The sequence below is a fragment of the Myxocyprinus asiaticus genome, chromosome 40 (genome assembly GCF_019703515.2).
Source record: "Myxocyprinus asiaticus isolate MX2 ecotype Aquarium Trade chromosome 40, UBuf_Myxa_2, whole genome shotgun sequence".
NCBI classification, from domain to species: domain Eukaryota; kingdom Metazoa; phylum Chordata; class Actinopteri; order Cypriniformes; family Catostomidae; genus Myxocyprinus; species Myxocyprinus asiaticus.
The window spans coordinates 32,221,191-32,244,390 of NC_059383.1; the positions used below are offsets into that span (position 1 = coordinate 32,221,191).

General features: G+C 40.3%; 1 long non-coding RNA gene across 1 annotated transcript; it reads right to left on the minus strand.

Moving 5' to 3' along the window:
• LOC127431068 (uncharacterized) lies at positions 1-23,096 on the minus strand. Its single transcript, XR_007895521.1, has 3 exons — positions 22,860-23,096; positions 4,854-4,977; positions 1-825 (listed from the first exon to the last, which is right to left on the minus strand). It is a non-coding gene; the product is annotated as an uncharacterized LOC127431068 (long non-coding RNA).
• Between the last annotated feature and the right edge of the window lie 104 nt (positions 23,097-23,200).

The following is a 23,200-nucleotide window of genomic DNA, read 5'->3' on the forward strand; positions in this document are numbered from 1 at the left end:
ACAACACACATAGTTTCAAAGAAGCTTTACAGAAAATCATGCATTAACAGAAAATGAAACTGTAATATCTATAATGTCTTAGAGTCATCGTGTAGTTTGATAAAATGCAATTGTGAATTGTGCTTAAAAATAAGTGAATAAATAATAGTTGTATGTAGAAACGCAGTGAGCAAGCCAAAAGTGACTCTGGCAAGGAACACAAAACTCCATAAGATGTTGGTTAATGGAGAAAAATAACCTTGGGGAAACCAGACTCACTGTGGGGCCAGTTCCCCTCTGGCTAACATCATGAATATAATGCCAATATTACTTAATTATGTATAGTGCAAGTCATGGTATAAAATTATTAAACTAAGTGTTAAGGGTCAGAGTTTAAACAAAGATTTAGTAAGAACTGTAAGATTGATGACTAATGTCTTTGTAGTTCATCCTGGATTAACTGCAGAAGTTCACTTAGATGCATTGTCCTTTGTTAGTTGGCTGATGAAGTGTTTTGTTGGCAATTCATTGATAGTCTATATATTCCATTATAAGAGTGTAGTAGTTGATGCAGGCAGAGATCAGTGAGGTGGATCGCAGTTCAACCAGCCGGTAATTTCGGTGAAGTCCAAGGTTCAGGCAATGGCATATGATGTATCCCATGTCTTATGGTTAGAGTTGGCACCAGTTCATCCTCTGAAGTCCATCGTAATAGACTGAAGTGATGTTTGGCTTGGCACCTGCTGCATTTAGTCGTCATCACTCGAGACACGTAGCAGTGGAGTCCAACACCAAGCAGGAATAGAGCTGGATCCAGCTGGTTCTGGTGACCTCAGGATAGGAGTCCTGAGGTTGAGACAGGGATACAAATAGAATAAAATTAGCATAGATGCCATTCAATTTATTGCAGAGTTATAGATCATGATCAATGTTTCTGGACCTAACTAAAGCAGCCTAATTGTGAGTTGAAGGATAAATTAGGTGAATGCCTGGCTAAATAGATGAGTCTTTAGTCTAGACTTAAACTGAGTGAGTGTGTCTGCATCTCAAACTGTGTTAAGGAGACTATTCCATAGTTTAGGAGCCAAATATGAAAAGGATCTACCCCCTTTCGTGAATTTTGATATTCTAGAAACTATTAATGGGCCAGAATTGTGCGATCGTTATGAACGTGATGGAATATAGCATGTTAGAAGGTCACTTAAGTACTGCAGAGCTAGACCATTCAAAGCTTTGTACGTAGTAAACTGAATATTAAAATGAATATGAAATATAACAGGTAGCCAATGTAACAACAATAAAATGGGGCTAATATGATCATATTTCTTGGTTCTAGTCAGCACTCTGGCTGCTGCATTTTGAACCAGTTGAAGTTTATTTATTGATCATCCTCCCAGTAATGCATTACAATAATCTAGTCTTGAGGTCATGAACGCATGAATTACTTTTTTGACATCAGCAACAGAGAGCATGTGTCATAATTTAGCAATATTTCTTAGGTGGAAGAATGCTATTCTACAAACATTTGATTGATTTTCAAAGGACATCTTGGTATCAAATATAACACCTAAGTACTTCGCTGTTGAAGATGATGTAACAGTACATCCATCGAGAGTCAAATTGTATTTTAGCAACTTGTTTTTAGAGGTTTTTGGTCCAATAATTAGTACCTCTGTTTTGTCGGAATTGAGTAGAAGGAAATTTCTGGCCATCCAATCTTTGATTTCATTGATACCTCTGCTAATTTGGAGAATTGTGAAATTTCATCAGGTTTTGAAGAAATAAAATGTTGGGTATCGTAAACATAACAGTGGAAACTTAATCCACGATTCTTGATAATATCTCCCAGGGGAAACATATACAAGGGAAAAGCAGAGGCCCTAAAACTGATCCCTGTGGCACTCCATACTTTTGTTTGGTTTGACAATTCCTCATTTACATAGACAAAGTGGTAGCGGTCTGCTAAATGGGACCTCAACCATGCTAATGCAAGTCCATAAATGCCAACATAATTCTCTAGCCAATTCAAGAGAATGTTGTGATCTATCATGTCAAAGGCAGCACTAAGATCGAAAAGCACTAGAAGTGAAATACAGCTGCGATCAGATGATGAGAGAAAATCATTTGTAACTCTAATAAGTGCAGTCTCTGTACTGTGATGGGGCCTAAATCCTCACTGAAATTGTTCATATATACTATTTCTCCGCAGAAATGAACATAGTTGGGAGGACACTACCTTTTCTAGTATTTTCGACATAAACGGGAGATTTGAAATCGTTTTACAGTTAGCCAGTTCTCCAGTATTATGTTGTGGCTTCTTAGTAAACGGTTTGATAACTGCCATTTTAAAGTTTCTTGGGACATGTCCTAAGGATAGCGAGGAGTCAATAATATTAAGAAGAGGCTCTGAGATTACAGGGACTACCTCTTTTAAGAGCTTAGTTGGTATTGTATCTAACAGACATGTTGTGGCTTTTGATGTTTCGCTAAGTTTTGTTAGCTCTTCATGGCCTATGACAGCGAAGGATTGAAGTTGCATGTGAGGAAAATTATGAGACACTGTTTTCTGAGGTACTTTGACAAATGATTGCATAATTCCAATTTTATTTCTGATTATTTCAATTATATCAGTAAATAAATTCATGAAGTCATTACTATTGTGCTGCGACAGAATATCTGCTTCAGTTGAGGCTTTATTCCTAACCAATTTAAAGTTTGCTAAAATATGCTGACCTGGCAGCTTTTAGTGCCTGTCTGTAGCTACAACACTATCCTTCCATGTACCGCAAAATACCTCTAATTTTGTATTCTTCCACTTGCACTCCATTTTCTGAGCTGCTCTCTTGAGAGCATGAGTGTGATCATTGTACCATGGTGCACAGCTTTTCTTTAATCGAAGGGGGGCGACACTATCAAGAGTGCTAGAGAAGACTGTTTTTATATTTCTTCCAATCCCAATAGTTCTTCTAGACTTTGTGGCTTTCTGAATGTATGAGATAGATCTGGAAGATTATTAGTGAAGCTGTCTTTAGTGGTCAAAATAATAATTCTACCTGAATTATAGTGGTGTAGATTGAGTAACATTAGCTTATCGCAGCATACAAGAGACGAGGTAATGATCTGTGATGTCATCGCTCTGCGGAAGAATTCCTATAGTATCAACATCAACTCCATATGACAGAATTAAATCTTGCATATGATTATTGTGATGAGTTGGTCCTGTCACATATTGTCTGACTCCAAGAGTGTTGAGAATATCGATAAATGCTAATCCCAATGTGTCATTTTCATTATCTATGTGAATGTTGAAGTCACCAACGATTAAAGCTTTATCTACCATAACTACAAGATCTGATAAAAAATTAGCAGATTCACCAAGGAAATTAGAATATGGCCCGGGTGATCTATATACTGTAGCAAGGGCAAAATAGTTTTTTATTTATATCTGACGGCATCACATTAAGCATTATTAGTTCAAAAGGCTTAAACATATCCTGTCCTCTGAGTAACAACAAAAACTTCACTGTAAATTGTAGTAACACCTCCTCCTTGACCCTTCAGACGAGTCTCATGTTTATAACAATAACCTGGGGGAGTAGGTGACTTTAAATGAGTAGAGTTTATTCATTTAAACTAATATATTCATCCGGTATAAGCCAGGTTTTGTTCAAACAGAGCACATCCAAACTATGATCTGTAATAATTAAATTTACAATTAGTGCTTTGGTAGAAAGAGATCTAATGTTTAGTAGGCCTACCGTCATATGATGTTTATCTTTAATTCTTTTCAAGTTTGACCATAATCAAATTTTTTTCTAAATTATTTAGTGAGAGTTTTGTGTTTGGTAGTTTGGGGAACAGACACAGTCTCTATGTGATATCTTGGTGATACAGTCTCTATGTGTTGTAGTTTATGTGACCTGTGTGACACCTCAAGGCAGTTGGCAGATGTTTGGATTAACCAGTTTGTCTGCTTTCTGACCTGGGCCCCAGTTAGTCAAATACTATCATTATTAAGACTATGAACCAAATTACTAGAGAGGAGAGCGGCACCTTCCTTGGAGGGATGGAGTCCTTCTCTCTTTAGCAGGTCAGGTCTACCTCAAAAACAATTGTCTATAAATCCTTTGATATTCTCCGGACACCACTAAGACATCCAGCCATTCAGTGACACTAATCTACTATAAACCTCATCACCACGATGAGCAGGGAGGGGGCCAGAGCATATTACAGTGTCTGACATCATTTTTGCAAGTTCACACACTTCTTTAACATTATCTCCAGTGATCTCTGACTGGTGAAGCTAGACGTCATTAGTGCTGACATGAATAACTATTTTAGAAAATCTACATTTAGCATTAGTTAGCACTTGGAAATTTGATCTGATGTCAGATGCTTAATTTCCGGAAATGCATTTAACAATAGTGGCTGGAGTCCCTATTTCCACGTTCCATACAATAGAATCACCAATTATTAGGGCTCTTTCAACATGATTCTCAGTGGGTGCATGACTGAGTGAGGAGAATCAATTGGAAACCCTAACAGGAATGGGAGAGTGGTGTCGTTTTGCTGAGCGAGTATGCCGCCAAGATGTCACCCAGATGCCCTGCTGCAGGGGCTCTACATCTGGAACCAAAGTGTGTGTGTTGCTCGCTGTACTATCCGCATGCGAAACAGTATCTACCGGCTTCTCTTTCTCACTGACCTCCACTGCCGTTCGGATGTGTGTCTCTAACTCATTAACCTTCTCCGTCAGCCTGACTAATTCCTTACATTTATCACATGTGAATCCCTCACTGCTGATGGAAGAAGCTATAGTAAACATGTGACATGCAATGCAGGATGAAATAACATGAGCGGATGCCATGACTTACCGAAATTGTTTGTTGTTGGTTGTTCCTGAATGGTGAGGGATTGAGATCGATGTGAATCCCTCACGCAATTGTTTGTTGTTATGGTTGTTTTTGATAAGCGGTGCTTTGAGATCGATGCAATAATCTGTGTAACACAGAGGAGAAAATGGGTGCACGCTGTAAAATGTGCGCAGTTTAAAATTGCACTTATATACGTTCTCTCGTCTGGTCTCTCCACACACTTTACAGATTCACAATACTTAACAAAGGACAAGAGAAGATGAGGGCTATAAATACACAGACCAGGGAAACAAGATACCAAAGACAACCAACGATATTACAGAACTGAATACAAGATAACCAATAACATGACCAAACTAATAAACAGGATAACAAAGACTCAAAAACATAAACCAATGAAATAATAATAATAAAAAATAAAAATAAAAAAAACATATGGAATATGAGGCTCACATGACAAGACAAGGAAATCACATGACATGAAACATGAAGCAGAACTAAACTTCAAAATAAAAGACATGAAATCAAAACATGACTAGTACACCTACTGACTGCTAGGGAGGTCCCGTATGTTACAGCACTGCAATATGAACGAAAACAACTTTTTCTTTTTATATCTTCAAAAAGTTTTGGAATGTCTGATTTAATTAATCTCAAAGCTTGACTTTAGATTATTGGTATATTCTACCCAATTATACTCAAAAGAGGCTGTTTGATTGACATTCAAAATGGTAAAAGTGAAATCCACAACACCATAATAATAATTATCCATGCTGGAAGGCGGTAACTTTTAAAAAAACTGAATCCCACTTATTACAAATAGCGTCAAACAAAATGTTGATGTTGCAACAATAGCAATTTCTTTCTCAAGTTCTACAGTATGCTGTTTTGTTACACATTTGACAAATACAACTTAAAATTTTAACTTCAATAGTAATTTGGTGTTGTTAAATGTATGCTGCTGTTTTATGTGTCATCATAGGCAGATGAAATTTTTTTTAGTGTTATAAGGGTAACAACTAAATTAAAATCAAATAAAACTAATCTAAATTGACAACCAAGATACAATAAAATGCAAAACTAGTGAAAAAAATAACTGGTGAATTTATGCACATGCACAATGGTTTGCATGCATATTTGATGTTCAGAGAGCTTGTTTGCATAGTCTCACTGCTATAGGGACCAGCCTTTTTCTTTGCGGATTGCTGCAAACTAAAATCAAAAGGTCGATACCACTGAACTATAATAACAGGTGATAGTCCCACCGAAGCCAATTTGGCCCCATTTCAAAGGAGTTTGCTCATGAAATGTGCCCTTAATAAACAAGTTTATATAAAGCCATGCATTTGTCAGCCAATATATGCAGGAGTGTGTGCTTTCAAAAGATGATGAGGAGAAAATGAGTATTGTGGCCTTGTACCACATGGCCTTTCCAAACATCACAAAATATAGATTTATTCCGATTTAAAAAGCAAGCGCAGAGCAGACTGGCTCAGCTATAACGTCTCGGTTACATACGTAACCTCAGTTCCCTGAGACGAACGGAACGAGACATTGCGTTCTGCTAATGCATATGGGGAGTGTCCTTCTACACGACCTAGTTGAAACCTCTCTACAATAATGCCAATATTCTAATATTGGCTATGCAGTGCTCCAGACTTAAAAAATGACTAAGGAGCCATTGGCTCCTAAACTGAAACATTAAGGAGCCAAATGGCTGTTTTTAGTCATCAAATCACAGAATTGCTTGATTTAGATTGCTGTTCAGAAACAAATGAAAAAAAGGAAGACAGTTGATAACCCATTAATCTAAGGTTTAAGAAACTGTATACAGTATATAGTTGAGAAGATAAGTTTGCATTCCCTTTTGTCTCATAAATTTTCAAACCCCTTTCATAATTTATACAAATATAAGAGATAAAAGATTTTTTTTATTTAATACTGCTCTTCACAATCTACATTACAGACAATTACATAAAGTATAGTATGCATATAGTAGTTTGTTGTCGTCTTCTTTTTTTTTTCTGCCCTTTACTCCCCAATTTTGAATGCCCAATTCCCAAAGCGCTCTAAGTCCTCGTGGTGGTGTAGTGACTTGCCTCAATCCAGGTGGCAGAGGACGAATCTGTACAGTGTGTGTGTATATATATATATATATATATATATATATATATATATATATATATATATATATATATATATATGTGTGTGTGTGTGTGTGTGTGTGTGTGTGTGTGTGTATACATTATATACATCACAGTATATAAATTGTTTTACAATATCGCCTTAGTCTTTTACTGTTACCAGATGGCCCAGACACAGAGACTATAAGAGTGCAAATTGAATGAAATCCCAGATGCAGTTTATTGTGCTACTCCAATCCCAATCAATAATTACCAGGAGAAAAAAAAGGTGGTACACAATACGGGACTTTTAATTGTAAAGCAGCCGAAATACACATGGGACTCTTATTTTGAAATATCTGCACTCCCAGTTGTGAGCTCACCTATGGCTGATTCGCTGAGAAAGTGAATCTGATTCAAACTGCTAACCTAAGCTCCTGAGTTCAGTTGTTTTCAGGTGATTCATGAAAAAGATCTGGTTCAAAAGAATCATTTGGTCATGACTCTCTCGTGCTGGGTTTGTTGTTGCATGCAGCGAGCTCGTCACCACAACAGAATGGGTGAAAAGTGGCTCGAGACACACTGGTGCGTGCTCTATAGATGTATTCAATAACTCACAAGATGATATCTGAAGAAACCGCATATGAACGCACACATTTGCGACCATTTTAGTGACGGTCTGGAGCCCTGCTATGGTGTTTGAGCCCTGCACTTTTAGGCGCGAAGCTGTCCGCTATAAAAGCAGGTGTGCAAACACCATTCCTCAGAATTTTCTGACTGAGGGTCAAAAAGCGCACCGCTCACACCTCAAAGGACTCTGAGTCTTGTAGTGCGGCCAGCATTCGCAATGTCTCGTTCCCTTCATCTCAGGGAACCGAGGTTACGTATGTAAACGAGACATTCCCTTGCACTTAACATTGTGTTCTGCTATTGCAAATGGGGAACAGAACCCTATCACACCAAACTACATGACATAAATTTCCCATAGAGGAAACATGACACCGCAGTCTCGTGGGACAGCGACTGACATGAGTATGCCACAAGTGAATGACACTTATGGTCAGCCAGGAGGTGAACACTCAGAATAAATATATGAACTATGGTCATATAGTATGGATTAACCCCTTCACAAACCCAGTCGAAAAGGAAGTTTATTTATAATGAAGTGCCTGTAACTTTGGGAGCACAACTGTCCAAATGCAGGTGGTTGTGTAAAGTGACAGGGAGCCCGTACCTAAGAAGAGAGGCATAAGTATATATTTGGTCAATAAAATAGCAAGCGCTCTAGACAGAGAGGACTTGTTTTGAGAGAGATGCTTTGTCTAGGTTGTAAAACCTTGCGAATGTGTTTGAGATGTAAGGACACTGTTCGTCCATGCCCATGAATAGGCCACACCTCTAGTTGAGTGTACTTGAACACCAATTGGGCAATTCGCACCCTGCGACTCATAAGCCAGGGTGACCGTATCAACGATCCAGTGAGAAAGTCTTTGCTTGGAGACAGACATTACTTTCGTGTGTCCTCCACAGAACACAAAGAGTTGGTCAGACAGTCTGAACTAGCATGTGCACTCAACATATGTGTGTAGCGCTCGCAAAGGGCATGACAAATGCAAGGACTGTTCCTCATCGAATTAAATGGAGGAGGGAAAAAGTCTTGAAGGTGAACCACCTGTGCTCTGAAGGGTGTGGTTATAACCTTAGCCACATAGCATTTTCTGGGTTTGACAGTGGTTTTGAAAGGCCCGGACCAAACTCCAGACTTGAATTGTCAACGGACAGTGCTTGCAAATCACCAACCCGTATTATTGAGGCCAAAGCCAGCAGTGATGCAGTCTTAAGTGAAAGCACACGCAATTCAACATAGTCCAGAGGCTCGGAGAGAGGCCCCGTGAGCACTTTTAGGACCAAGTTAGGTCTCATGTCTGGGCTGTGCCGGGAAGGGGGATTTAGCTGCCCCGCCCCCTATAAATTATGATTAAATCATGTTTTCCTATAGAGGTGCCAGTTTCAGGTGCATAATATGCAGATACAATTGCCACATAAACTTTGAGCATAGACGGAGTGAGCCCTGTGTCCGATCGCTCTTAAGAAATGTACAAATTTCAGGTATGGGGCAGTTCACTGGGTCTTTGCCATTTGAGAAGCACCAATTAGTGAACAAATTCCATTTCAGTGCATAAAGGCGTCTTTTGCAGGCCATACATGAGCCAGCTGGTCATGGTGACATATGTACACCACTAGTGGTCATTCACAATATTGGAATGAAAAGCTCTCAAAGCTAGAAAGACAATCAGTAGCTCTAGGTGCTTGACATGTCATGGCCGTTTCGCACCTGTCCAGGTTTCGAAAGTCGAGTATCCATTACACACTGCACCCCAACCTGTGTTAGATGCATTTGTGGTCAGCACTTTCCTACTGAAAACTTGACCCAACATAAAACCCTATTTGGTAGAAGGCTGGCGCTGTCCATGATGCTAGAATAGCCAGACAGTGGCGAGTAACCACGATGCACATGAAAATAAAATGACTTCAGTTTTTTTTCAGATTGAACTGAAACAGATACTGAAGAATGGTCTGTATGCGCTCGTTCATTAGGTGCACACGTATGAACTCCTAAAAATGAGATTTACTGGCTAGGGAAAAGTGTGCTTTTGCCCAGTTGACATTAGACCAGATTTCCCATATGGCAAAGCAGCAAGTCTCTGTGTTCACTCAGTAGTGCCTCTGATTGGCTAGTAATAACCAGTCGCTGAGGTAATTCAAAACACGCACAACGTTCATTTTCAATGGGGCGAGCGCTGCCTCGATACATTCCGTGAATGTGCGGGGAGCCAGAGACAGACTGAAATTAAGGACTTTACAATGATAAGCGGTTCCCTCGAATGCAAATCTAAAAATCCACCTGTAACACGGTGCAATTGGTACATGAAGTATGTGTCCTTCAGATCTATTGATGCAAATCAGTCCTGAGGATGGATGTGCAATAAGGTCAGTTTCCGAGTTAAAATTTTGAATGGGCAGGTCGCGAGTGCACGATTTAAGCGTCTCAGAACTAGAATGGGCCAAAGCCCGCTGTCCTTCTCCAGAGCGAGGAAATAACGGCTTTAAATCCCACTGTGTGTGTCACAGTCTGTGCGTGCAACACCGGCACATCCTGTGGTCGGACCACAGATTGTGCTCAATCGTTGTAAACACCAGCTCTGCCACACCCCTGAGGACTTGCCACGCATTTGCACAGCGGGACAGCAGGCTTAATTCATGTGAAACAACCTCTATCACGTTCTTTGCAAGAAGATTGTGTATTTCAGCTCGTAACACCAGCGCCTCTTCAGACGGAACCATGGAAGACAGAACACTGTTGAAACATGGCGGCCAACATGCAAATTGGATCGTATAACCATGTTCAATCGTTTTTAACACCCAGTCGGAATGCCAGTAAGAGCTTGCCATGTGTCCGCATAATGGGACAGAGGGAAATTTGTTATGTTCATAACATGATACAGTATAATGCACCGCTCATCATTGGGAAGCAGTTGCACATAAATGTGTGGGCTTTGAAGTGGGAAAGCTCTTTATTGAAAATGTGTAAGCATCTCGTGCATGTGCAGCGAGCACTGTAATCTTATTGCAATCTTTGTAATACATTACAAGATATAATGCGGCACTCACCATTGGGAAGCGGTTGTGCAAAATGTGTGGGCTTTGATGTGGGAAAGCCCTTTATTGAAAAAGTGTGAGCATCTTGTGTGAGCGCTGTACTCTTTGCAATCTTTGTATGTTCATACACGGTATAATGTGCCGCTCACCATTGGGAAGCGGTTGTGCACAATGTGCAGACTTTATTGCATGTGATTAATGTGAGACACAGAAAACAACATATTGAACAACATTTTGAACAACAATAATCCTTTCCCGACAAATAGCAGTGGGGAAGAGGGGAACAGTATTGCGTGTCAGGAACTCTTTTGCTGCGCATTGGGGTTTTTCCTGTCGGCACGAGGCTTGCACTGAGGCAGCTGCCTTCGTTTGGGCCACGGCTTGTGTGGCTTTACAAGTGACTCGGTGGCAACTTTTGCCAATCGCCTGTGCAGTGACTTTCTTGGCTCGCAGCGCTAAGTCCGCAGTGGTGCGGGGCTCTTTAAACGTTTCTGGATCGTAGCCTTGCTCGTCCATTTGTTTGAGGAACTTAGCTTGGAAAACTTGGAGCACCATCATCACGTGGAGTGCTGAACCAGTTTAGCCTGCCACTGAGTATGCTCTTCCAGCCAGTGCGGACGTTAGTCAACACGGCTTAGGAAGATGAACGGGGCATGATTTCCATGCCCTGCTACTCACTGGGTAGAGATGTGCCGCTACCGCCTCTTTCAGGGGGGGGTAGTTGGGCATAACTTTTGTCTTCCCCGTGGTCCACTTTATTGAGAAGAGTGGAATCACTGTGCGAGCAAGCTGAATAGGGCACGCGCCATGATTTTGTCTGTTCGTTATGAACTTCTAGGAAGAGCGGGGCAGATCTGAGGAACGTGGTCGCTTGACGGCATCTGGACTGCACAAACCATTCATCAAGGTGAGATTTTTCAGGTTTCTCTGGTGAGACCGAGCTCTTCGACCACCCTTGAAAGGATATGAAGCATCTCTTTTTCAGTGGCACGTGCACGCTCCTTGCCTCACTGGGGGAAGAGATGGCAGCATCATCCACTGACCACTCACAGATGCAACGAGAGACATAACATCATCAACCCCAGCATCAGAACCGTAGAATGTGATGAGGCGCCGCGCTCTTACAGAGGGCCAAAGCTCATCACATACATACTGTATCGGCATAGATGCAGTACATGGAGACTGAGGGGCTCGTGGGGCGTGTGCAGGGCGACAGCGAATGCAGCTCTCATGCTGATCTGAACGCGGGATGTGTCCCTCGCATAAGAAAACACTTACGGAACGACATCTTTAAAAAGACACGAACACGTAAGTGGCTCTTTTATATATTATACTATATATATATATACACAGTATATATACAGTATATACATACATACATACGTATACACAATAACACAATAGCTTATAAGGATACAAAATTCCTGCCGAAGTGCTGCGGGGAATCTGGAAGCTGAAGTGGCCCATTCACCAGCGAAGTGCCAAGGTGGAGTAAATGTTCGCCAGAACACTGCAGGGGAGTGAAGAGTCTTCTTGTTGCCATGAAGATTCTGCCCACTGACTCATGTATGTCGATGGCGAAGTAGTAGAGGGCTTCTTGACGAGAGATGAATTGCTGTCTTGAAGGAAGAAAATTCTGAGGAATGGTGTTTGCGCACCTGTTTTTATAGCAGACAGCTTTGCGCCTAAAAGGGCAGGGCTCAAACACCATAGCCAATATTAGAATTTTGCTGTTATTTTAGAGAGGTTTCAACTAGGATGTGTAGAAGGACACTCCCCATATGCATTAGCAGAACGCAATGTCAAGTGTACTGAGTCGTAAGGGAACTCATATTTTACAAATAACCGCCACACTAGCTCTGTGCTGTGCCACCAGACACTAGCAAACACACACACATAAACATGCAACACTTCTATCAATCACTTCGCTCATCTCCAAAAGGAAACTCATAAAACAGACTATTATTTGGGAAAGCAAGCCGCCAAAGGAAAGCTTTAATTAAACCCCTTTATTTATATGTCAAGTGAAAATGGGGGGAAATCTAAATCAGATTCTTTTTCTGCTCTTTTTTTGTGCGAGCTGTACCCTTGGAGGCAAGTCATTATGGCTTATACATAACCATCACGGCACATTAAAATCACATTACACAACAACGATAATCATCACGTTCAATTACATGTGGTAATAAATGCGCGCACAATCTTTGCTAAATCTATTAGCGTGCCATCGCAGGAGAGAGGACAACAGACATGGAAATGGAAGGAAAACTGGGTTGGATAAGTTTTTTAAGCGAGCCCAATTTAAGCATGTCAGCCTGCATCTACGTCCTGGATGTGTGAGGTATGGCTGCCATGCCGGCGTCACTGCGGGAGATGGTATGAAGCCAGACACGAGCGCTTCAGGTTGCGTTCATACTCACTCAGCGTTCACACAGCGGAATACGTCAGAAACTTAAGTGGGGCACTTACCCCTACTTGCCTCAGTAAATATGCAGCTGTATAAACTGTTTAAATTAATGATATGTAACTGAAAAAAGAAGAGCTTTGCAGTATCTGCCAACATAAACGCTATTAGTCTGCCATCAGCGAAGGAGTCTGAAGTGCTTGTGCTATGAAACGGGCAGTTTGCTCCACGGCCTCAAGCCGGAAATGTATATATTATGCACAGATGAGAACATTCAAACTATCTAACACACTATTAAGTTGATGCTCAGCCATTTCTAAGTAATACCTCTTGTTACCCAAAGACTTTGAGTATTTTATCTCAGTATATTTCCTTTAGCCCAAATTTTCCATATTGAAACGTGTCCCAATATTTCTCAGTAATTAGTGGTGCTTGCTAATGCAAGTATTACTGTTACTATAGGCAGTGTTGGGGAGTAACGAAATACATGTAACGGGATTACGTATTTAAAATACAAAATACAAGTAACTGTATTCCACTACAGTTACAATTTAAATCATTGGTATTTAGAATACAGTTACATTCAAAAAGTATTTTGATTAATGAAGAGATTACTTTGCATTTTATTGTCATTTGTTTCATTTAATATTTAGTCCTTTCAGATGGAAAACATTTATACATATAAATGATGCGATCCAAAGTGCATTTGAACAGCGGTGAAACACTTTCTTATGATGTGTTACATTCATATGAGCAGACAGAGAAGTAAGTTTGAAGTAAGTTTGGAGCAGAAGAAATAGAAATAAACCTTGTGTAAATTGTCAGTTTTACGCTAAGCTAAAATGCTATTTCTAGCCATTTTTCTTGCACGTTACCAGGCATGATCATATTTTTTATCAAGAAAATTCACGTTGGATCATAATTTCCTTTTTTCTAGTGAGACCTTTGATATTAGGGCAAAAATTGTATTCTGGATAATCACTTTTTTTTATTGTTTTCCAGATCAATTTGATTTATCTTGTTTTAGAAACAACACTGCATAAGATATTTAGGTTTTTCAGAGAATGTATTTTTAACATGTGTATTTTGTCTTACTGTACTGGCAGAGTTTTTATAGTCAAAACAAGTGAAAAAATCTACCAGGGCTGAAGAAGTAATCCAAAGTATTTAGAATACGTTACTGACATTGAGTAATCTAACGGAAAACGTTACAAATGACATTTTACAGCATGTATTCTGTAATATGTAGTGGAATACATTTCAAAAGTAACCCTCCCAACCCTGACTATTGGATATACCTAAGTCCCTTTCAAGGCTAGTCAGTCCACTCAGTGGCTACCTTTGGAACGCTCCCGGGCAGCTATTATCTATGGATACAAGCGGCATACAGTAAAAGTACAGCTCCCATCCACTTGAATGGGAAAAGACCAAAATCTCCAAAACAGCTGCTCATAAATTATGATCAGAGAACATATTTCATATCAGCAGTAAAATCTGACAACAATGGTATCATAAATTATGCTTCTTTAGCACAGATTAAGGTGGAAAAAAAAGGCTTTTTCAGGCAAGTCCAGCTAATGCGCATGCACATTCTCAAGTTAACTGACAGGCAATGTCTGTATCTGCAAGGTGATTGGATCTTTTACCTGTAAAGCAGGACTTCCTTTTCTACACCTACCATATTGGGCATTCCAATACCTCAAGTGGTCCATCTGGGGCTAAATAGTCTCTGGTTTTGAACAAACACCTAACCTAAGTATCAGACTTAATCAGACTTATGATGCCTGGTGAACAAAAAGGGCCAAAAATCCCATAGATTCACACTGAAGGAGGCACCCAAGATATCTACGGACTAAAATATATATTTTAGAGATTTTGGGATGAATTCTTTTGACTTGCGCTAATAAGCAACATCTCAGAACATCCTAGCTTCCACTGAGACCCCATTAGCAATAGTGTAGCAATGCTCTGGCAACTACCCACAACACCCTAGCATCCTGGGGGCAAGTTTTGCATGGGCAAGCACCATATTTTCTTTTATAAGAAAGTAAAAATCTAGAGTTGATCTTGTTTTGTTTTTTTACTTGAGTTGCTAGACACATTTACCCCTTAAAGGTTAAGAGGATAGTGCAATAAAATATGAAAATTCTGTCATTATATAGTCACCATTGTGTCATTCCAAACCTATATGACTTACTTCCACAAAACACAAAAGGAGATGTAAGACAGAATTTTAGGAACTATCCCTTTATTGAGTTTTTTCTCTTTCTTTATCTTTTGATTTTCTCTCTTTTGCACCACTCAATATGTATATTTGCCTGAAGTCTCTCTCTCTCTTATTTCCACCACTCTTTCCACAAAATAGGCGTGAGCTGTAATTAACTGTTATTTGGGATTGATTGCAGACAGCTTACCATTGACTAGCTGCATTATGGAGTCCCTTCAAAGTAGGATTTTAGCCCTGCCAATACACTGAGTTTATTTCAGCACAGGATCAATACTGCATGTATTAAAAGCTTTATTTGGACTTTGTTGGCTCTGGACTGCCGTTGTTCCTCTGCGCCAGTGACTGGGTTTCTGCCTGTGCCCTGTCTTCACCTTTAAACTCGGCCCAGAGGTGCAAAGGTGATTCTATGGCCTGAATTTCACTTGCATTTAAATGTAGCCCAGTGCTTTCAGATATAAAGTTCTGTCCTCTCCTGCAGAAATAGAGTTTAAATTTACTAGTTTTGTTTGTGCTTGATTCCTAGCTGCTCTGCTCTGTGTTAGGCCAATGAACAGTATTAAGAGTCATTTCATCCTTTTCTAATGGGCATCATTTCGTCTATATATACCTTTTGTTTCATTGTTACAGGTGCTGAGTACCAAATGCAGGGAGGCTAGCTCTTTTATATTAGTGGTGTCCCCCTCACAGTGTGCCATGCTCATCACCTGTATCCAGGTGTGTTTGTGTGTGTGTATGTGTGTGTGGGTGTATGTGTGTCTGTCTCTGTCTTTGGGACCCATTGAGTGTGTGTGTGTGTGTGTGTGTGCATGTGCATGTGTCTTTGGGACCCATTGAGTTCATTGCTAGCCTGCCCCTCTTGCTGGTAAACCTCAGTCTCTGTAATTGTCTTATTGTGCTGCCTAACATTTTGTGGCATAGTCGGGTACATGTTTAAATCTACAACTTCGCATTTCTCATTTTTATTCCATGCCCCTCGCCACACATATTACTGTTGGTGAATAACCTATATGGTTGGTTTTAGTCTATGCTTAAAAAAAAAAAAAAAAAAAAAAACTTTCTTAGTGAAAAAATGGTTAAATGTGTTTTATTAATATATTAAATTTATTTTAGTAGTTTGCAAGTTAATGTAATCCTGCCACGAGGATAGCGTAAGTGTTTGGCTCGCTGTCCCTGGAGGAGGGCTCAAGGCTCGAGACTTGACCTGAGCTCGAATAACCCCCTGGAATTGTTGAGTTATTTATGAATAGATGGGAGGAGTTGGGGTGGTGGAGGGATGCTGGAGGAATCGTTGCAGCATGGATGTAAGCAGCTGTTTATATATGCTTACTCTGGCGATGTGATTGGTCGGATTAAATGAACATGCTCCTGCTGAAATTTGTTATGAAACTCCATTTGTTTGTCAAATTTGGGAATATACAAAGCATGTAATTTCCATATACCCTCAGTGTAGCATTTGGCATCAGTGTTGTTTTAATATCAAGGACCACAATGGAAAGAAGTTCAGTAGTCAAATAAACGGAAACTGAAGTTTCTATGAATTATATATTGAACAAAACTCAAATCAGAATTTATTTGCACCTTTTGTGCAATGCAGTACTAAAAAAAATGCAAATCAAGCTGGCATTTTTAGACTAGAGTTTTTGGAATGTACCTCAGTCTGTTTTACATCAGAGTTCGTTTTGCTGGTGTGAAAGTTGTCAAGTCATTTTTATTTGTACAGCACTTTTCACAACACACATTGCTTCAAAGCATTGTTAATTAACTTCACCCAAATATAAGCGAAGCTAGAAACAACTAAAAGCGCTTTAAGGTACCTTGGCATTTGCAAATTGACAATCGTGAGTCGCCATATACTAATTTCACCGTTCCGGCACAGTTCCACCAACACGGTTGAGAACAGTTGAGTATGGTTAGCTAACCGTGCTGAGAATGTGCCGTGCCGAACAGTGCTCATATGGAAATGCCACTGTAACCATTCCATACTGTGCTTAGAACCATTTGGCCTGACGGTGAAAAAGCAGCTATAGAGTGCTATCGGTCTGGAACAACACAAACAGATACAAGAGGAGTAAGGCAAAGAGTGAAGCATCTAACATTATACTAAATATAAGCACTCTTGGAACACCTCTTGTCCAATCAGATTAGAGGACTGAAACTAACTGTATAACAACAAAAATAAGCATTAATTTGTTCCAAATTTTCAAACATGTCACAAAATTTTCTGTTAACTAAGATTAGGAATCTGCACTTCAGCTCTCCAGCAAAGAAGGAAGGAACAAAATATTTAGTCCTTCGACCTGAAAACCTCTCCAATCTGAATAAAGACTTTTGAGTTAGCTACTTCTGTCAGGAAAACACAACTAAAGTAGCATCTTGTCTGCCAAGCCAAGTAGATGTAAAATTATATTTACTTCTCAAGCCTCTTCACTCTTTTCATATCAGCCTTCTTCAAAGTTTCTTGGTGTCCTTGAGTGTGCTGTTTATGTCCATAATAATCTCATGCTGTCAAAAACCCAAATGACATTCTTTCAAGCTGAGACCTCACAATCTGTGTTGTACATGAAGGAATAGTTCACCAAAAAATGGACATTCTGTCATCATTTACTCACCCTCATGTTCTGATCCAGCATTTCATTATTTATTGTAAATGTATGGGGGGAGACATGAAAATTCACCAAAAAAAAAAAAAAAAAAAAAAAAATAATTTTAAGATTTACACATTTCAATTTTATAACAAAATTCCATCAGACTGAATTGAGTAGGCTTAAAAAATACTTTAAGTTAAATTAATTTAATTAAAAAAACTTATACAATTCAATTTGATGGAATTTTGCTATGAAACTGAAATGCATAAATCTTAAAAAATAGGCTTACATTTTCTTTTCTTTTTTGTGTTCTTCAAAATGTCTTTTTGTGTTTCATGGAAGAAAGAAAGTAATGTGGGTTTGGAACAAAGTGAGGAGTAAATGATAACAGAATTTTAATTTTTGGGTGAACTATTTCTTTAAAGTCTACACAAAATGGTGTTCTTAACCCATTTTACTTCTGTGATATGACATTTTTAAAGCTGGACTTTTTAATTGGATATGAATTAGAACTGATTGGATCGTGAAAGTGGTCTCGATATGACAGACAGACAGGTGATTTTAGGGGAAAGGCTGAAAAATAAGAAGGATCTGTGATGTCAGAGATGGATCAAATTAATTAATTTTTATAAAATATAGCGAAGGCAAAAAAATATTTTTTTTGGTGCAGTTTTCTTTTTTGGAGTAGCATTCACAGATGCATTGTTCATAGGGGTGTGACGATACACTTAGCTCATGAGACGAGACGGTACACGATACTGGGTTCACGAAAACGAGACGATATTTTAACACTCTATACACTACCGGTCAAAAGTTTTGAAACACTTTTTTTTACAATTTTTAAGATCATGAGAAACATTTCAGGCAAGTGTTTCAAAACTTTTGATCGGTAGTGTATATGACTAGAAAAAAAGTATTTTATTCAAATCAAATCAAATCAAATCAAAAATCAAATCACTTTATTGTCACACAGCCATATACACAAGTGCAATGGTGTGTGAAATTCTTGGGTGCAGTTCCGATCAACATAGCAGTCGTGACAGTGATGAGACATATACCAATTTACAATAACATCAAATTAACACAGCACAATTAAACATCTGTTATACACATAATTACACTCAACAGTATACAAATAATAACATACACTGTACAGTATACAATACGCACTATATAGATACACATTAGTCAATAAAAATAAAAAATAAAAATATATAAAAAAGTATATATATATATATTACTTCCTGGAGGGAAGTAAGCTCTCCTCCGATGATGTGTCTGGCAGTTCGCACCACCCTTTGCAGTGCTTTGCGGTTGTGGGCTGTGCTATTGCTGTACCAGGCGGAGATGCAGCCAGTCAGGATGCTCTCCACAGTGCAGGTGTAGAACCGTGTGAGGATGTGGCGGTTCATTCCAAACTTCCTCAGTCGTCTCAGGAAGAAGAGGCGCTGATGAGCCTTCTTCACAACGACTTCAGTGTGGATGGACCATGTGAGTTCCTCAGTGATGTGGACATCCAGGAACTTGAAGCTGCTGACTCTCTCCACTGGTGCTCCATTGATGGTGATGGGGCTGTGTTCTCTGTCTTTTCTTCTGAAGTCCACCACAAGCTCCTTTGTCTTACTGACGTTGAGGGAGATGTTGTGCTCCTGACACCAGTGTGTCAGAGTGTGCACATCCTCTCTGTAGGCTGTTCCATCATTGTCAGTGATCGGACCTATTACCTTCGTGTCATCAGCAAACTTAATGATGGCATTGGAGCAATGTATTGCCACACAGTCATGTGTGTACAGGGAATACAGGAGTGGGCTGAGAACATAGCCCTGTGGGGCTCCAGTGTTGAGGGTCAGCGATGAGGACATGTTGCTGCCTATTCTAACCACCTGGCGTCTGCTTGACAGGAAGTCCAGGATCCAGCTGCACAGCGAGCTGTTTAAGCCCAGAGCCCGGAGTTTCTCATCTAGCTTGGAGGGCACTATGGTGTTAAATGCTGAGCTGTAGTCTACAAACAGCATTCTCACATAAGTGTTCTTTTTTTCCAGGTGGGAGAGAGCAGTGTGTATTGTAGATGCAATGGCATCATCAGTGGAGCGGTTGTTGCGGTAAGCAAACTGCAGCGGGTCAAGAGAGAGAGGCAATACAGAGCAGATGTAATCTCTGATTAGTCTCTCAAAGCATTTGCTGAAGATGGGGGTCAGAGCAACAGGACGCCAGTCATTTAAGCAAGTTATTTTTGATTGTTTTGGAACAGGCACAATGGTGGATGTTTTAAAGCATGTGGGGACTACAGACAAAGAGAGGGAAAGGTTGAAAATGTCCGTAAAAACACCAACCAGTTGGTTCGCGCACGCTCTGATGACACGGCCCGGAATGCCGTCTGGGCCCGCGGCTTTGCGGATATTCACCCGTCGGAAGGATCGGGTTACATCCGCTACAGAGACGGAGAGTGAACTAACCTCTGTAGCTTCAGCCGCGAGAGCTCTCTCCGTGAGGGCGGTATTATTTCCCTCGAAACGAGCATAAAAAGTATTTAGCTCATCCGGTAGAGAGGCAGCGGTGTTCATGGCGGAGTTTTTATTCCCTTTAAAGTCCGTGATAATGTTAATTCCCTGCCACATGCTTCTAGAGTTGGTGGTGTAAAACTGTCCTTCAATCTTGCTCCTGTACTGGCGTTTTGCGGTTCTGATGGTTTTTTGGGGGGCATAACTGGCTTGTTTATGCTCCTCTGCGTTCCCGGAATTAAAAGCGGTGGCGCTATTAATCCATGGTTTCTGATTCGGATAGATCCATACTGTTCTGGTCGGAACCACGTCCTCTACGCACGTTCTGATGAAACACATTACGCTACCAGCGTAAAGCTCGATGTCGTCATCAGAGGCGGACCGGAACATCTCCCAGTCCGTGTGATCAAAACAGTCTTGTAGCGTAGAATCTGATTGGTCCGACCAGCACTGGATCGTTCTGAGGGTGGGTGCTTACTGTTTCAGTTTCTGCCTGTAAGCGGGCGGAAGCAGAATGGAAGAGTGGTCCGATTTGCCAAATGGTGGGCGTGGGAGGGATTTGTAGCCATCCCGGAACGGAGAGTAGCAATTGTCCAAAACCCGGTCCCCTCGTGTGTTGAAACTAATGTGCTGGTGATATTTTGGTGCGACTGATTTTAAACTGGCTTTGTTAAAGTCCCCGGTCACAATGAACGCGGCCTCAGGGTGCGCGGTTTCCTGCTCACTTATAATCCCATACAGTTCCTTGAGTGCCCGGTCTGTGTCAGCTTGTGGGGGGATGTACACAGCAGTGATAATGACCGCTGTGAATTCCCTCGGTAGCCAGAATGGTTGACACAGAAGCATGAGAAATTCAGACTGAAAGTCACAAAATGCAAAACAATGCAGGTGCATTTTGAAATGTTTTAACTAATCATCTTGTAATGAATGTCACTTCAGTTCTACTTTCTCAGTATGAATTATCATATGCAGTAAAAGACAGAACAATACGCAAGCACTGTAAAAGGTTTTGCCACAAACTCAACTGACTGGCTTCTCTCCTGTATTTCACATGAGTCTCTTCAGACCTGGTTGATTTTAGTTGAGAGCTGCGGTGGTTCTGTAGGTGTCTTTGCATAGTGCTTGTGTTAGCCGCGGTGTACGGCACTATTTTCTTACAGAGCTTACATATTGGCTGTGTCTCGTTTGGAAGGCTGCGTCCTCCGGAGGTCGCATTTGTCGGCCGCATATGTCATCGAGGCTGTCTCGTTTCATTTTTTATTTTAATTTTTTATTGGGAATGCAAAAAAGGTTAACAATTGTATAAATGTAAGTGCATATACATAAAAAGCATTGACAATAGATAAAAAAATAAGAAAAAAAATAAATAAAAATTAAACGAGACAGCCTCGATGATGTATGTGGCCGATGAATGCGACCTCTGGAGAACGCAGCCTTCCAATGAGACACAGCCTTTGTTCGTGTCTTGTCTGTCACTCTGTCACCATTTATTGTTTCAACCGGGTACCTAAAATGCTGCCACACAAACGATTTAAAATTGGCGGGGGCATCTTCTATGCTAATTTCACCCTCACACTCCGTCATGCTGATATCGTGAGACAGCTTTTCACCTCAACGAGAAATATCGTCACGTTTAAATATCACGAGATCTCGTGGCACGAGATATCGTCACACCCCTAATCGTTCACAATAAAACCAAAAAAGTGTATTGAGAAATAGTTTCATGTTGTCTTTAAAGTGCCTTACACTTCAGGAGTGAAATCACAACCCTAGATATCAGCAAGAAATAGAGGCGAAAACACATGCTGGCAGAATGTTTTAGAGTATAGTGTACTTCTTGAAACTTCAATATCATACTTTTGATGAATCAGACTTGTGGTGATGACTACAATGTATAAGAAAAAAAAATACACACAAACACACCCCCACACACACTTTTCAACCTGACAAAAACATCCAGCTGTGATTCTGTGAAACATGACCAGAGTATAATAAGACTGGGTTCTCATCAACAAATTGACTTTCTGTTCTTTTTTCCACACGAACACAAACACACAAACACACACACACACACACACACACACACACACACACACACACACACACACACACACACACACACACACACGTTGGTGCAGCTATCCTTATGAGGACTCTCCATAGACATAATGATTTTTATACTGTACGAACTATAGATTCTATCCCCTAACCCTACCCCTAAACCTAACCCTCACAAAAAACTTTCTGCATTTTACATTTTCAAAAAACATTGTTTAGTATGTTTTTTAAGCGATTTTAATTATGGGGACACTAGAAATGTCCTCATAAACCACATTTATAGCATAATACCCTTGTAATTACCCGTTTGTAACCTAAAAAATGTCCTTGTAATCCACCCAAACCCACCCACACACACACACACACCCACCCACACACACACACACACACACACACACACACACACACACGGCTTGTCTCTCTGATGAGATATCATTTTGTCATTTACCATGCTGCGCAACAAGATGTATATCCCCCACAAATCCATCAGCGACAGCGGCAGTTTTGTCCTTGTCTGCGCTCTCCCTCAAGGCTACAGCAGGCTCAATGCTGTGGCTCTGCTTGGTGGTGGAGGCGAACGTGGCTGCTACACTATAAATGACTGCATTCTCCCTCACTGTCAGACCCCCCTATACACACATTTGTGCATGTGTGCTGTTACAGTCATTCCTGCATCCCACCACAGTCCTTAGTTCTCTCTCATCTAGAGTTGAGCATGAATGTTCGTACGATGGAATGTCGCTCCAAAGAGAACAGTGTATATGTCATGTTTAATCAGCCACAATCACT